The sequence below is a fragment of the Geotrypetes seraphini genome, chromosome 3, assembly GCF_902459505.1.
Source record: "Geotrypetes seraphini chromosome 3, aGeoSer1.1, whole genome shotgun sequence".
Classification (NCBI taxonomy): domain Eukaryota; kingdom Metazoa; phylum Chordata; class Amphibia; order Gymnophiona; family Dermophiidae; genus Geotrypetes; species Geotrypetes seraphini.
In genome coordinates, this window is record NC_047086.1 from 29,455,607 (window position 1) to 29,470,450 (window position 14,844).

General features: G+C 47.6%; 1 protein-coding gene across 2 annotated transcripts in view; it reads right to left on the reverse strand.

Annotated features, from left to right (window-relative positions):
• Window positions 1-14,844, reverse strand: part of MDN1 (midasin AAA ATPase 1) — a 943,760-nt gene that overhangs the window by 581,042 nt on the left and 347,874 nt on the right. The gene's annotated exons all lie outside the window — the stretch shown is intronic.

The window sequence follows — 14,844 nt, forward strand, 5'->3', positions numbered from 1 at the left end:
TTTCGGAAGCAGACTTGCTCGAAGACCTTCAGGCTTATGATTGGCCCGCGCATGAGCGCATGTCCCTCCCACCCTGCCTAGGGCATGCGTCTCCACAGTTCAGATAGCAAGCAAAGAAGCCAACCACGGGGAGGTGGGTGGGTTGCGAGAATATCTGCCTGCTGTCCCTGGATAACACCTGTTACGGTAAGTAACTGTGCTTTATCCCAAGACAAGCAGGCAGCATATTCTCTACCATGTGAGAGACCTCCAAGCTAACTAAAAAGGGGATGGAGGGAGAGTTGGCAAATTAGGAGAAAAGAGTTTGCAAAACAGATTTGCTGAAACGGCCATTTCGCCTGGAGAAAGCACCCAGACAGTAATGCGAGGTGAATGTACGAACCGAGGACCAAGTGGCAGCCTTATAGATTTCCTCAATGGTAGTGGAGTGGAGGAAAGCAACAGATGCCGCCATTGCCCTGACCTTGAGGCCTGCGACTCGACCCGGTAGGGAGAGACCAGCCTGAGCATAACAGAAAGAAATACAAGCGGCCAACCAGTTAGAAATGGTCCACTTAAAGACAGAGCGACCCAAGCAATTAGGATCGAAAGAAAGGAACAGCTGGAGAGCAGAACGATGAGGAGTGGTGCGCTTCAAGTAGAATGCCAGCGCATGCTTACAATCAAGAGAATGCAGAGCCACTTCCCAGGGTGAGAATGGGACTTTGGAAAAAACACAGGAAGAACAATAGATTGGTTGATGTGAAACTCAGAAACAATCTCAGACAAGAACTTAGGATGGGTACGGAGGACCACCTTATCATGATGGAAGACAGTGAAAGATGGATCCGCTAGCAAGGCTTGAAGCTCACTGACCCGACAGGCAGAAGTGAGAACAATAATGAACATAACTTTCCAAGTAAGATACTTCAAGTGAGCCCATGCTAGCGGCTCGAACGGGGATTTCATCAATTGAGCAAGGACCACGTTAAGATCCCAAACCACTGGAGGAGGTTTGAGGGGCAGATGAATGCGAAAAAGTCCTTTCATGAAGCGGGAAACCACAGGATGAACAGAGATAGGCTTCCCGTCAATCGGCTGATGAAAAGCAGCAATGGAACTGACATGTATATCCTGGACATATGGATGATTCAACTGGACTCTACAGACCTATCTTTTCACTTGTGTATGCTGGACACCCTGCTGGAAACTACTGACATATTTTCCCATAACCAGGCCCAGACTGTTTGCAATGCTAACAATGATGTTCTTGTTTCCCTGCTGGGAGAATATCCCTTCAAGGTTATGCTGAACTGTTATCACTGCTGTAAAGCCATAAAACTTTTATAATGAGCAAGGAGCTTTGCTCATGTGGGTGTAACGAGATGAAAGAACTTGGTACCAAACCATGGGTTTCCTGTCTCCCAACCAAGCTATGGGAACCAGACAGCTGGATTGTTGAAAGGCCATCTCGTTGCCAACTTTTCATCTTACAAGGACACCAGCTCGAATATGCACAAAATTGTAACACCTCTAATTAGCAGCTGCATGTCTCCGTGCTGAAAGAAGAAAGTTCAGCAACAGTTCTCTGTTTCTGCAAGGCCCCCGGTGGAGGTGAGAGAGAGGCGTGGACAGATGGGAAAAGTTAGCTGTACATTATTTTTATGTACCAATAGGGAATTACATAACCAGAATTCGGGGATGGAGTTTCTTGGGACAAAGGAAGAATTGCTCTGTATAAAAAACACGTGCATTCTAGAAAAAGCCAGAGAGATTCACTTACTTATGCTACGGGGAACTGCTAGCCCCCTGCTAAGCATATGGGTGCAAATTCTTCTCTCCATTGCATATTCTGAACTGACAATATATTTTTTCCAATATGTCTTTGCTGCTGTAATATTGTAAGTTTTTTATACTAACAATAAACAAATATTGTCTGTTTTGGAAGATACAATGCCGTCTTATAGTTATTCCAATGAGGTAAACAAAGCAGCCTTTTATCTCAGAACTAAGGTGGACTCGAACCGAAGAGGACTTGAACCCAGCGCCAGACAAGTACAACAGACAATCCAGGATGCTTGACAAGGAGGCGGACAGCGGCTCCAGCTGCCGAGTAGCACACCAGGAAGAAAAGCAGGTCCACTTCTGATGGCAACATTGGCAAGTGGACTCCTTCCGAGACGCCTCCAGGATATCCAGCACAGGCTGGGAGAACTGGAACGAGGGCATTAAGTCTCTAGGAACCAAGCTGTTAAGTGCAGAGACTGGAGGTTGGGATGAAGCAGAGAAGGAAAAATAGGCAGAGGAAGAGGCTCCCTGGAACTGAGTTGCAACAGAAGGGAGAACCAAGGTTGACGGGGCCACTGGGGAGCTATCAGAATCATGGTGGCACGCAAAGACTTGAGCTTGAAGAGAGTCTTCAGAATCAGAGGGAATGGAGGGAACGCATACAGGAACTCGTTCGTCCAATCCAGAAGGAAGGCATCCGCCTTGATCCTGAGAGGGGTGTAAACCCTGGAGCAAAAGCAGGGCACCTGTGATTGAGGGGGGACACGAACAAATCGACGTCCGGAGTCCCCCAACGAGCAAACACCTGACGCAGGATCCCGGAGTGGAGCAACCACTCGTGAGGCTGCAGCAGACGACTCAACCCGCTGGCCCTGAATGTAGACAGCAAGAGGCCGGGTGAATCGGAATGTGCATGTACATCTCCTTGAGGTCCAGCGAGCACAGCCAATCCCCCTCGTCCAAGAGGGGATACAACGTGGGAAATTTGTTCAGAGCACGGAGGCCCAGGATCGGACCCGTCTTCTTGGGCACCAGAAAGTACCAGGAATAAAACCCGGAGTTCCACTGATCCGGGGGAACTTCCTCAACCGACCGAAGGCGAAGTAGGGCCCGAGCCTCCTGCAGAAGGAGAGGGAGCTGAGATTGAGCAGAAGGAAACTCTCTTGGAGGCATGTCCAGGGGTTCGTGACTGAAGTGGAGGGATTACCCCTCCCGGATGATAGACAGCACCCAACTGTCGGTGGTAATAATAATAATAATTTTATTTTTATATACCACCAAAGCCATGATAGTTCGAGGCGGTTTACAACAAGAGGCACTGGAAATCAGCGAAGAAGTTACAATACAAAGAGATCAAAGTAGTTACAATAAAAATTAAAAGAAGTTACAAAGCCTTTGGTTACATAAAGTCACAATGTGGGTATATCCAGTATATGTGAATAAGAGTACATAAGAACATAAGCAATGCCTCTGCTGGGTCAGACCTGAGGTCCATCATGCCCAGCAGTCCGCTCACGCGGCGGCCCAACAGGTCCAGGACCTGTGCAGTAATCCTCTATTTATACCCCTCTATCCCCTTTTCCAGCAGGAAATTGTCCAATCCTTTCTTAAACCCCTGTACTGTACTCTGCCCTATTACTCCCTCTGGAAGCGCATTCCAGGTGTCCACCACTCGTTGGGTAAAGAAGAACTTCCTAGCATTCGTTTTAAATCTGTCCCCTTTCAACTTTTCCAAGTGTCCTCTTGTTCTTTTATTTTTTGAAAGTTTGAAGAATCTGTCCTTCTCTACTCTCTCTATGCCCTTCATGATCTTATAAGTCTCTATCATATCCCCTCTAAGTCTCCTCTTCTCCAGGGAAAAGAGACCCAGTTTCTCCAATCTCTCAGCGTATGAGAGGTTTTCCATCCCTTTTATCAAGTGTGTCGCTCTCCTCTGAACCCTCTCGAGTAACGCCATATCCTTCCTAAGGTACGGAGACCAATATTGGACGCAGTATTCCAGATGCGGGCGCACCATCGCCCGATACAATGGCAGGATAACTTCTTTTGTCCTTGTTGTAATACCCTTCTTGATTATGCCTAGCATTCTATTTGCTTTCTTAGCGGCTGTTGCGCACTGTGCCGTCGGCTTCATTGTCATGTCCACCATTACCCCCAAGTCCCTTTCTTGGTTGCTCTCATTCAATAATATCCCTCCCATCGTATAGTTGTACCTCGGGTTTCTGTTTCCAACATGCAATACTTTACATTTCTCAACGTTGAACTTCATCTGCCATCTCGCCGCCCATTCCCCCAATTTGTTCAAGTCCCTTTGCAATTCTTCGCATTCCTCTTTAGTCCCAGCTCCACTAAATAGTTTTGTATCGTCCGCAAATTTTATTATCTCACACTTCGTGCCTGTTTCTAGATCATTTATGAATATATTAAATAGCAGCGGCCCGAGCACTGAGCCCTGCGGAACACCACTCGTGACCCCCATCCAGTCCGAGTAGTGGCCCTTCACCCCTACCCTCTGTTTCCTACCCGCCAACCAGTTTCTGATCCATCTATGTACGTCTCCGTCCACTCCATGGTTCTTCAGTTTCCGGAGTAGACGTTCGTGAGGCACCTTGTCAAAAGCTTTTTGGAAATCAAGGTATATGATGTCTATGGGGTCTCCTCTGTCCATCCGTTTGTTAATTCCTTCGAAGAAGTGCAATAAGTTCGTTAGGCACAATCTCCCCCTGCAGAAACCATGTTGGGTTGTTTTCAAAAGTTCGTTTCTTTCCAGATATTCATCGATGTGTTCTTTAATCAGTGCTTCCGTCAGTTTTCCCGGAACCGAGGTCAAACTCACTGGTCTGTAGTTTCCCGGGTCACCTCTTGATCCCTTTTTAAAGATGGGCGTGACATTGGCTATCTTCCAATCCTCCGGGATCATGCCTGTTTTCAAGGATAGGTTGCAAATTTGCTGCAGTAGTTCCGCTATCTCCTCCTTTAATTCCTTCAGAACCCTGGGATGGATTCCGTCCGGACCCGGGGTTTTGTCAGTTTTAAGTTTTTCTATCTGCCTGTGTACATCATCAAGGCTCACTTCCATGGATGTTAATTTTTCTGCTTGATTTCCATTGAAGATTTGTTCAGGTTCCGGTATGTTGGTTGTGTCTTCGTTTGTAAATACAGACGAGAAGAACATGTTGAGTCTTTCTGCGACTTCTTTCTCCTCCTTCACCGCTCCCTTCCTGTCTCCTTCGTCCAGCGGTCCTACCTCCTCCCTAGCTGGCTGTTTCCCTTTAACATATCTGAAGAACGGTTTGAAATTTCGTGCCTCCCTGGCAGTACAGAAGGTTTAAGAGTTCTAGGTTACAAATCGGTTAAACAGGTTGGTTTTAACTTGTTTTCTGAAGTTAAGATAGGATGAGGAGTGCTTGATGATGATGCCTAGCCAGACATTTTGTTGACTTGCATGGAAGGCTAGTGTTCTGTCAAGGAATCTTTTGTATCGGCAGGTTTTTATTATAGGGTGGCTGAACATATGAATTCTGTGTGAAGACCTGGTGGTGCAATCCAATTTAAAATGGGAAGCCAGATATAGGGGGGCCATACCGAGAATAGATTTGAAACATTTCTCCCACTGGGCATAGAAATGGTGGAGACGACCCCCGAAGGGGAAGGGGAAAGACTCCAGAAAGGGAGCCCAAAGGCTCGGACTGGAATTGTCAAAAGGACGGCCCGGACTTCGCCGGGGCCAGCGGCTGAGTCTTAGTTTGGCGGGGCTGCTGCTGCAGGGGCCGTTTTGCAGGAGGTCTCGAGACAGCAAGAGTGGATTTTTGCGGATACCTCTGGAGAGGAATTTTATATTGGCGAACCAGAGGAGCTTTCAGCTTAAGTTTCACCAGAGGCGCTTAGTGGCAGCTTCGATGGAATCATCAAAGAGCTCATGACCCACACACGGGAGATTGGCAAGGCGATCTGCAGATTCGGATCCATGTCTACAATCCGTAGCCAAGAGAGGCGACGCATGGCGATGGCAAAGGCTGTAACTCTCGAGGACAATTTAAAGGTGTCTTAAGAGGCCTGGAACATATGCAGGTGGAGTTGGGAGAGGGTCTCCTCGAGGAGACGAAACTCCCGACGCCGAGGTTCTGGAACAACCTCCCGGAATGAGCGGAGGACATTGACACAGAACCTGAGGTAGGAAGTGAAGAAGAAGTTGTAATTAATGATACGGTTCGCCATCATCGAATTCTGATAAAGACTGCGACCAAATTTGTCCATCGTCCAGCCCTCCCTGCCTGGAGGGACAGCAGCGTAAATCCTCAAGGGGTTCAATTTCTTCAAGGAAGACTTAACCACCAAGGACTGGTGGGAAAACTGAGCACTTTCAAACCCTTTCACTGGGACAGTCCGGTAACGGAACTCCAACTTAGAGGGAATAGCCGTAACAGCATACGGTGTTTTCAGGTTCCGGAGAAATGTCTGCCGGAGAACCTGATGAAACGGGAGGCGAAGCGCCTCACAAGGCGTACTGACAACTCCCAATTCCGCCAGGTATTCCTGAGTAAAGCGGGAGTCAGACTGAAGATCTAGGTTCAGAGCTCTGCCCATGTCAGAGATGAAACGAGAAAAGAAGGTCCGAGAAGACGACTCATCCTCCAGGGGAGACTCCGACTGAGATCGGGGTGCAGGCGAGAACGAGGGAGAAACCTCCGTGGAATAGGGGCCTCAGAGTCCCGTGAACGGGAGACCGAAGAGGTTCGACTAAGGTGTGTAGGGGGCATCGAGGAACGGCCCCTTGCCAGATGGACCGGGGAAGATCCCGGAGCCCAAGGAAACCGCTGGGGAAGCCTTGGAGAGGACGGGGTATAGGTAAATTCCCCACCCGGCTTCGAAGGAGGCCCTTGAGAAGCCGGTAAGCGCCTCGAAGGGGAACATACACTAAGTCCAATTCGAGGACAAGCGTGTGTCGAGAAAGTCTCCGACAGCACGGAGAAGACCGGGGCTTTTTAGAAGAGGCGAGCCTCGCTGCAGTAGCAGGGGAAAAAGTGGTCCCCGGCCTGGATCCCCGAAAAATCACCGGTGACTCAGGGGAAGACTCACTCGAGGGAACCCGACGAGTCTTACGAGGAAGGCCTCGAGAGACGAGAGGACGCTCAGGCTGGCCAAACCGCGACTGGGTCGAGACCGAGGTCAAAGGTGTTGAGGTCGGGACTAGTTGGCTGACCACTGAGGAAAACTGTGTGGTAATAATAGCCTTAAGCATGTCCTCGAACATAGGCACCGAGACCAAAGGTAGGTGGGTCGGAGGTGCAGCAGTGCGCTCCTTCGGGGGCAACCTCGAAGAAGAGTATTCCCTACATGAGGAGGCACGCTTAGAATGATGTCTCGAAAATGCCGACGAGGCGGCGCTGACATGAGACTCCGAGTAAGGCTTCTTTGCCAGCACACCTGAGGAGGAAAGTGGAGACTTACCCGAGGCCGGAGTAGCAGGAGGGGCCGAGGCCGGAGCCTTCGAGGCCAATGGGGACTCCGAGGCCGAGGACTTCGAGGCCGAGGCACCCACCGAGGACGCAGAGGCCGAGCTCGAGGCCTGTCCCGCAGGATCCATGGGGGCCAAAGAGTTGGAGAATCTTGGCCACCCTCCAACGAAGAGCCCGCGGTTGCAAGGTCGCACAATGGGGACACGACTCAGCACGGTGCTCTGCACCAAGGCACTCCACACACCAACGATGAGGATTGGTGATGGAGATAACCCGGTTGCACTTAGTGCAGTTTTTAAAGCCGGAACGAGGCCGGAACATAAGAAAGCCACGGCCCCGCGAGGCCAGAGGAAAACCGGGAACTCGGTCAAAATTATACGAACGGAAAAAAATGAAAATAAAGAAATTAAAAGACGCAAGCACAGCTACTCAAAGGAAACAAACCAAATAAGCCGCGGTGCAAGAGGGACAAAGAGAACACGCGAAGTAAGGGAGCAGTGCTTCTGGCTCCGTGGAAAACATTGAACTGAGGACACGCTGAGGAGATGCATGCCCTAGGCAAGGCAGGAGGGGCACGCATGCATGCGCGGGCCAATCGCAAGCCTGAAGGTCTTCGAGCAAGTCTGCTTGCGAAAACGTCCGCTAGAGGGCTCCGTCGGTGACATCACCCACATATAGAGAATATGCTGCCTGCATGTCCTGGGATAAATAAAACTAAACGCATCTAAAACTGAACTTCTCTGGATACACAAAGATACTTGCACATACCCCTATCCATCCCTTTACAAAGAATGTCCACAGCCTGAGAGTGCTTCTTGACTTAAATTTATCGCTTTCAGATTATGTATCCAAATTAGTGTCATCATCCTTTTACCATCTCCGCCAGCTAAAGTACATCCATGCATACTTCTCAGAAACAGATTTTGCCCAAATACTGTATGCTTTCGATTTGTCCCACTTAGATTATTGCAATGCGCTACTAGTGGGCTTCTCTGCTAAAACCATCTCCCGTCTCCAAGGAGTGCAAAATCCTGCAATCAGCCTCCTGGAAAACTTGAGCATCTGCATGTCACCCCTGCACTAGCATCCATGCACTGGCTGGCTGCCTATCCAAAAACACTGCGCCTTCAAAGCCTTGGTTCTTTCCTTCAAAACCTTCCACAAGATGATACCAAACTATATGACAACAAAACTACAAATTTACATCCCCAAGCCGACCACTGAGATCCCAAGAAGAGAGATGACTGACTCTACCACCGGGTCGCTCTCTCATGACTGAAACAGCCCGCAAACGCTCCTACTTACATTTCATACCTAGATTATGGCACATCATCCCCCATCCATTAGATCACTAGACAGACTATGGAACTTCGTGAAAAACTACCTCTTAACTAACCCAGCACCTTAATCAACTGCTGCCTCAGTGACTCAGTACCTCCACTACCTGGACTGATGAAATTCAAATGCAACTCTTAGTATCATTTAATGTGCTACCTACTGTAACTTAAATAAGCTACCTAACTCAATGGCCACTCCTAGTAAAACTTAAATGTACTACCTACTATAACTCAAATGCACTACCTACTGTAAGGCAGAAACTGTACTATCAACCATGTTTAGGCCTCTAATGCAGAAACTGTACTGTTGTCTATGTTCTGACCTATATTGTGAATGTACTCTTGTAACCCGTTCTGAGCTCCTTTGGGAGGACAATCAATCATGTGACTAAGTATGAATATGGTCAGCAATGTGGGTAGCAGCAGCTTTTATTAGAATATGTGAATATAGCATATGTATATTGAATTTAGATTATATCTGTGAAAAGGGAGGGTGGGGGAGAGGGTAAATTTATGTATTAAGATGATATTAGAAAGAATTTCAAGTGATGTGTATGATTCAATTTATGTAATATTGTATACTTGGTGGAAGATGGAAAAATGAATAAAGAATTGGAAAAAAAAAAAAAGAAAGATGTATTGTTTTTAAATACTTTGTATGTTGACTGTAGTAAACTGCTTAGAAGTATAAGAGGCAAACTTGGTTCTTTTTGTTGCATAGAGCATTTTGGACCCCAGTTAGATTACAAAAGTTGGATTGCTTTAAGTCTAATAGATGCTGGCACTGTAATCTGGAAGCAGGGACCCTAGATCATTTAATATATTTTTGTCCCTGCATCATGGCCTTTTGGAAATCAATTTGGTCTGAAGTTAATTCTTTATTAGAAAACCATGTAGCTCTATCCTATGATACAATTCTATTTGGGACGTCCATGAGAATAAAAAGTCAAATTTCATCTAGTAATAATTAACTTTTATTAATGACAGGAGTTGCCATTCATCATATCAACAGAAATTGGAAAGATTACACCAGACTCAATTACCGTATTTTCGCGGATATAACGCGCGCGTTATACGCGTTTTTACCTACCGCGCATACCCCTCGCGCGTTATATGCCTGAGCGCGGTATACAAAAGTTTTTAAACATAGTTCCCACCCCGCCCGACGTCCGATTCACCCCCCCAGCAGGACCGCTCGCACCCCCACCCCGAACGACCGCTCGCACGCGCTCCCACCCGCACCCGCATCCACGATCGGAGCAAGAGGGAGCCCAAGCCCTCTTGCCCGGCCGACTCCCCGACGTCCGATACTTCCCCCCCCGGCAGGACCACTCGCACCCCCACCCCGAAGGACCGCCGACTTCCCGACAATATCGGGCCAGAAGGGAGCCCAAACCCTCCTGGCCACGGCGACCCCCCTAACCCCACCCCGCACTACATTACGGGCAGGAGGGATCCCAGGCCCTCCTGCCCTCGACGCAAACCCCCCTCCCCTCCCAACGACCGCCCCCCCCAAGAACCTCCGACCGCCCCCCCAGCCGACCCGCGACCCCCCTGGCCGACCCCCACGACCCCCCCACCCCCCTTCCCCGTACCTTTGGTAGTTGGCCGGACAGACGGGAGCCAAACCCGCCTGTCCGGCAGGCAGCCAACGAAGGAATGAGGCCGGATTGGCCCATCCGTCCTAAAGCTCCGCCTACTGGTGGGGCCTAAGGCGCGTGGGCCAATCAGAATAGGCCCTGGAGCCTTAGGTCCCACCTGGGGGCGCGGCCTGAGGCACATGGTCGGGTTGGGCCCATGTGCCTCAGGCCGCGCCCCCAGGTGGGACCTAAGGCTCCAGGGCCTATTCTGATTGGCCCACGCGCCTTAGGCCCCACCAGTAGGCGGAGCTTTAGGACGGATGGGCCAATCCGGCCTCATTCCTTCGTTGGCTGCCTGCCGGACAGGCGGGTTTGGCTCCCGTCTGTCCGGCCAACTACCAAAGGTACGGGGAAGGGGGGTGGGGGGGTCGTGGGGGTCGGCCAGGGGGGTCGCGGGTCGGCTGGGGGGGGCGGTCGGAGGTTCTTGGGGGGGGCGGTCGTTGGGGGGAGGGGGTTTGCGTCGAGGGCAGGAGGGCCTGGGATCCCTCCTGCCCGTAATGTAGTGCGGGGTGGGGTTAGGGGGTCGCCGTGGCCAGGAGGGTTTGGGCTCCCTCCTGGCCCGATATTGTTGGGGAGTCGGCGGTCCTTCGGGGTGGGGGTGCGAGTGGTCCTGCCGGGGGGGGGGGATGTATCGGACGTCGGGGGGGGCATCAGGCTTTCAGGATGGGGACAGACCTTCAAGGGGGGACAGGACTTCAAGGGGGGACAGTGCACGGAAAGTCAGGGGGGGTGAACGGAGAGTCGGGACAGCGCACGGAAAGTCAGGGCAGTGCACGGAAGTCAGGGGGGGTGAACGGAGAGTCGGGACAGCGCACGGAAAGTCAGGGCGGGCGAAAGGAGCGTCAGGCATCATGCGCGGTATACCCGTGAGCGCGGTATACAAAAGTTTTTGTACATATCATCGTGATTTCTGCGCGCTATACCCGTGTGCGCGTTTTACACGGGTGCGCGTTATATCCGCGAAAATACGGTACACTTTCTGGTAGAACTCGTTATGTCACATATACAAAATGGAAAGAATAATTGCCATACAAAAAGGGAACTATAACAATTTTAAAAAGATTTGGGGGCCATTGATAACATATTGTAATGATTAGACACCTTTTTACACTAAAAGTATAATTAAAATTTTGGGAAAGGGGGATATATAGCTATATTATTGGTTAAATCAATGTTTTTCAATTTATTATATGTGAGATATGTTTGTTTCATAATATTTGTGGAAAGGGTGGGTGGGAAAGGGACTTAATTTATATATTGAAGATGATATTAGAAAAGAATTTCAAGTGATGTGTATGTTTCAATTATTGTATACTTGATGTAAGATGAAAAAATGAATAAAGAAATTTAAAAAAAAAAAGAAGTGTAGGTGGTATATAATTTTTTAAAATAAATAAATCCTCACAGTGGCCAATCCATGTCCCTAGTATCTGGCCAAATCCCGAGGAGTAGCAACTTTCTATGCTACCGATCCAGGGCAAGCAGTGGCTTCCCCACGTCTTTCTCAATAACAGACTATGGACTTTTCCTCTAGGAAATTGGGTTCATAGACAAAATCTCGCGAGAAAATGGCGCGCAGACAACTGAGCGCAAGGTTGACGGCGCACCGAAGAAAAGCACTATTTTAAAGGGTTCCGACGGGGGGTGTTGGTGGGGAACCTCCCTATTTTACTTAACAGACATCGCGCTGGCATTGTGGGGGGTTTGGGGGGTTGTAACCCCCCTCATTATACTTGAAACCAAATGTTTTGCCTGTTTTTTAGGGAAAAAGTTCAGTTTTAAGTATAATGTGGGGGTTACAACCCCCCAAACCCCCCCCAACGCCAGCGCAATGTCGGTTAAGTAAAGTGGGGGGTTCCCCCCCCCACACCCCTTTGGAGCCCTTTAAAATAGTGCTTTTCTTCGGCGCGCCATCAACCTTGCGCTCAGTTGTCAGCGCGCCGTTGTCTCGCGCAATTTAGTCCCGTCAACAGGAAATTGTCCAAACCTTTCTTAAAACCAGCTATGCTATCCGCTCTTACCACAATATATGGCAATGTGTTCCAGAGCTTAACTATTCTCTGTGTGAAAAAATATTTCCTATTGGTTTTAAAAGTATTTCCCTGTAAGTTCGAGTGTCCCCCTAGTCTTTGTAATTTTTGACGGAGTAAAAAAATCAATCCACTTGTTCCCATTCTACACCACTCAGGATTTTGTAGACATCAATCATGTCTCCCCCTCAGCCATCTCTTTTCCAAGCTGAAGAGCCCTAACCCTTTTAGTCTTTCCTCATACGAGAGGAGTTCCATCCCCTTTATCATCTTGATTGCTCTTATTTGAACCTTTTCTGGTGCCGCTATATCTTTCTTGAGATAAAGTGACCAAAACTGAATGCAATGCTTCAGGTAACGTTGCACCATGGAGCGATACAGAGGCATTATAATATTCCTAATCTTGTTAACCATCCCTTTTTTAATAATTCCTAGCATCTTGTTTGCTTATTCCTAGCATCTTGTTTGCTTTTTTGACTGCCGCAACACATTGGGTGGAAGGTTTCATTGTATAGTCTACAATGACACCCAGATCTTTTTCTTTTTTTAATTTTTTATTTATTTATACCTTTTATATTTTCATCAAGCATAACAATCTTGACAAAGGATCAGAATATACAAAAAGAAAAAAAGTTAACATATAAAGACACCTAAGTGTATATTAGAAATACAATCAGCTATTTAGTCCACAAATATTGGATTCAAGAAAGGAAATGCATTTCAATTAAACTGAACAAATTATTCTAAATTAGAGTAACGGCAATGGTTATCTACCCTACAGCCGATAGTCAGATCATTCATCAATGGACTAAGAAACCAACCCTTCTTTTAGTCCTAAAAAATCTAATAACTTTTTTTTTTTTTGAGCCTAAACAAAGAAAATTTTTATTTTGATAGGAAATAAAACATTTTGCTGAAAATTTTAACAAAAAAGTAGCTCCAAGGGCCAGTATTCTAGGCTGCAAGGCCAAGAACTCCTTTCTATGCCTCTGGGTTTTCTGTGCTAAATCTGGAAAAATTCTAACATTTGAGCCCAAAAATTTGTCATTTATATGACGGAAATAAGCGTAAAACATATTCCCTATCACTTTCCAAGGCTAGAGTCAGCAAAAGAGTGGTTCTATCTGTAACCACCTCAATTGAACTCTCCAGAAATAAAGACAGATCAACATCGTCCTTAGATTTTTCCTTAGGGGTCGACTCCCCTTGGGGTCGACTCCCCTTTAGGTCTCCTTATATCCAGGTAATAAGCCCTAACAATTGGAGGTAAATTTTCCAAAGGGATGGCTAGGACTTCTCGAAAATATTTTCTCGCCATTTCCACTGGGGAGATAACTGGTCATTTAGGAAAATTCAAAAATCTTAAATTGCTTTTCCTAAGTGAGTTTTCAAAGTTCTCCAACTTGCGGGAAATGAATGATCTTTCCTTAACCAATTCCAACTGGACGGTCTTTACTTCCTCCAAATTTTCTTTTTGTTTCTCCAATTTCTCACTTAATTTAGATAGTTGCAGTCTTTGCTGTTCCACCTTGGAATATATAGTTCCGTAATCTTTTTTATAGTTGAAAGACTATTTTAGGTTGGCGTCCATTATAGATATGACCTGTCACAGCGCTTCCATATCAATCTTTTCTGGTCTTTTCAACTCCCCAAAACTAATGTTGCTCCCTCTAGAAGTTCCTTTCACCTCTACTTCACTGACAGTGGGGGTTAGTTGAGCTTCCAGACCAATATCTTCCTGCTGAGTTTCCAGCATTGGCGTTCCTCCTCTGCTGGAGTCCAGATTCCCCTCATCAGGCTGCTGGGCTCCTTCAGCTCCCTGCACCACCAGACTTCCAGGTTGGGGAGGAGTTGACCTCTGCTCCAGGCTCAGAATCATCTGGGCAACTCCAGCGCCAAGGTCTCCCGACAACTCCGGGCTCACCTCCGAAGTAGAGTGGATCTCCACGGCTGAGCAGGCGAAGGCAGCTGAAATCGTCAGCTGAGTTGTTGGCTGCGGGGTGCCAGACTCCGGAGGGTTAGGGCAAACTGTCCCCTTTCTTTTTCCCATTATGGGTCAGAAATCCACAGCGGTAAGTGCAAAGAAAAACTTAGTGCCCCTCTGCCTCCCATTCAGGCATCCGTCCTCGACGCCATCTTGAATCTTCCCCCAGATCTTTTTCTTCGGCGCTACTATCATGCTCCCCTATGTATTGTCCTATAATGTCATGACCTAAATTGTACTGTCATGCTCTACATTACTATACCCTGTTGTACCTTATAATGTAAACCCTCTTATGCCTTATGTATGTAGAGTCCAAAATAAGAGAACAGAAAGTGCCTGATTGTCACAACTCACTTTTCTAGAAACCTATAATAAAATCCATGCACATAACGACATGGACCAAAATTGCTTGCATCAGGAGTCTGGGATAAAATGAACAGTGTCATATAGTGTTGCTAATAAAGTGGGTTTTGAAGACCAGGCACACACTGCCCTCTTCTTTTGGACTTCATCATGTATGTAAACTTGTAACCCGTTCTGAGCTGATACATACATACATAAAATGGTTGGTGGTCTATGTCATAAGGTGTACAAGAACAGACAAAGATCTAAATATGCAAACTTTGG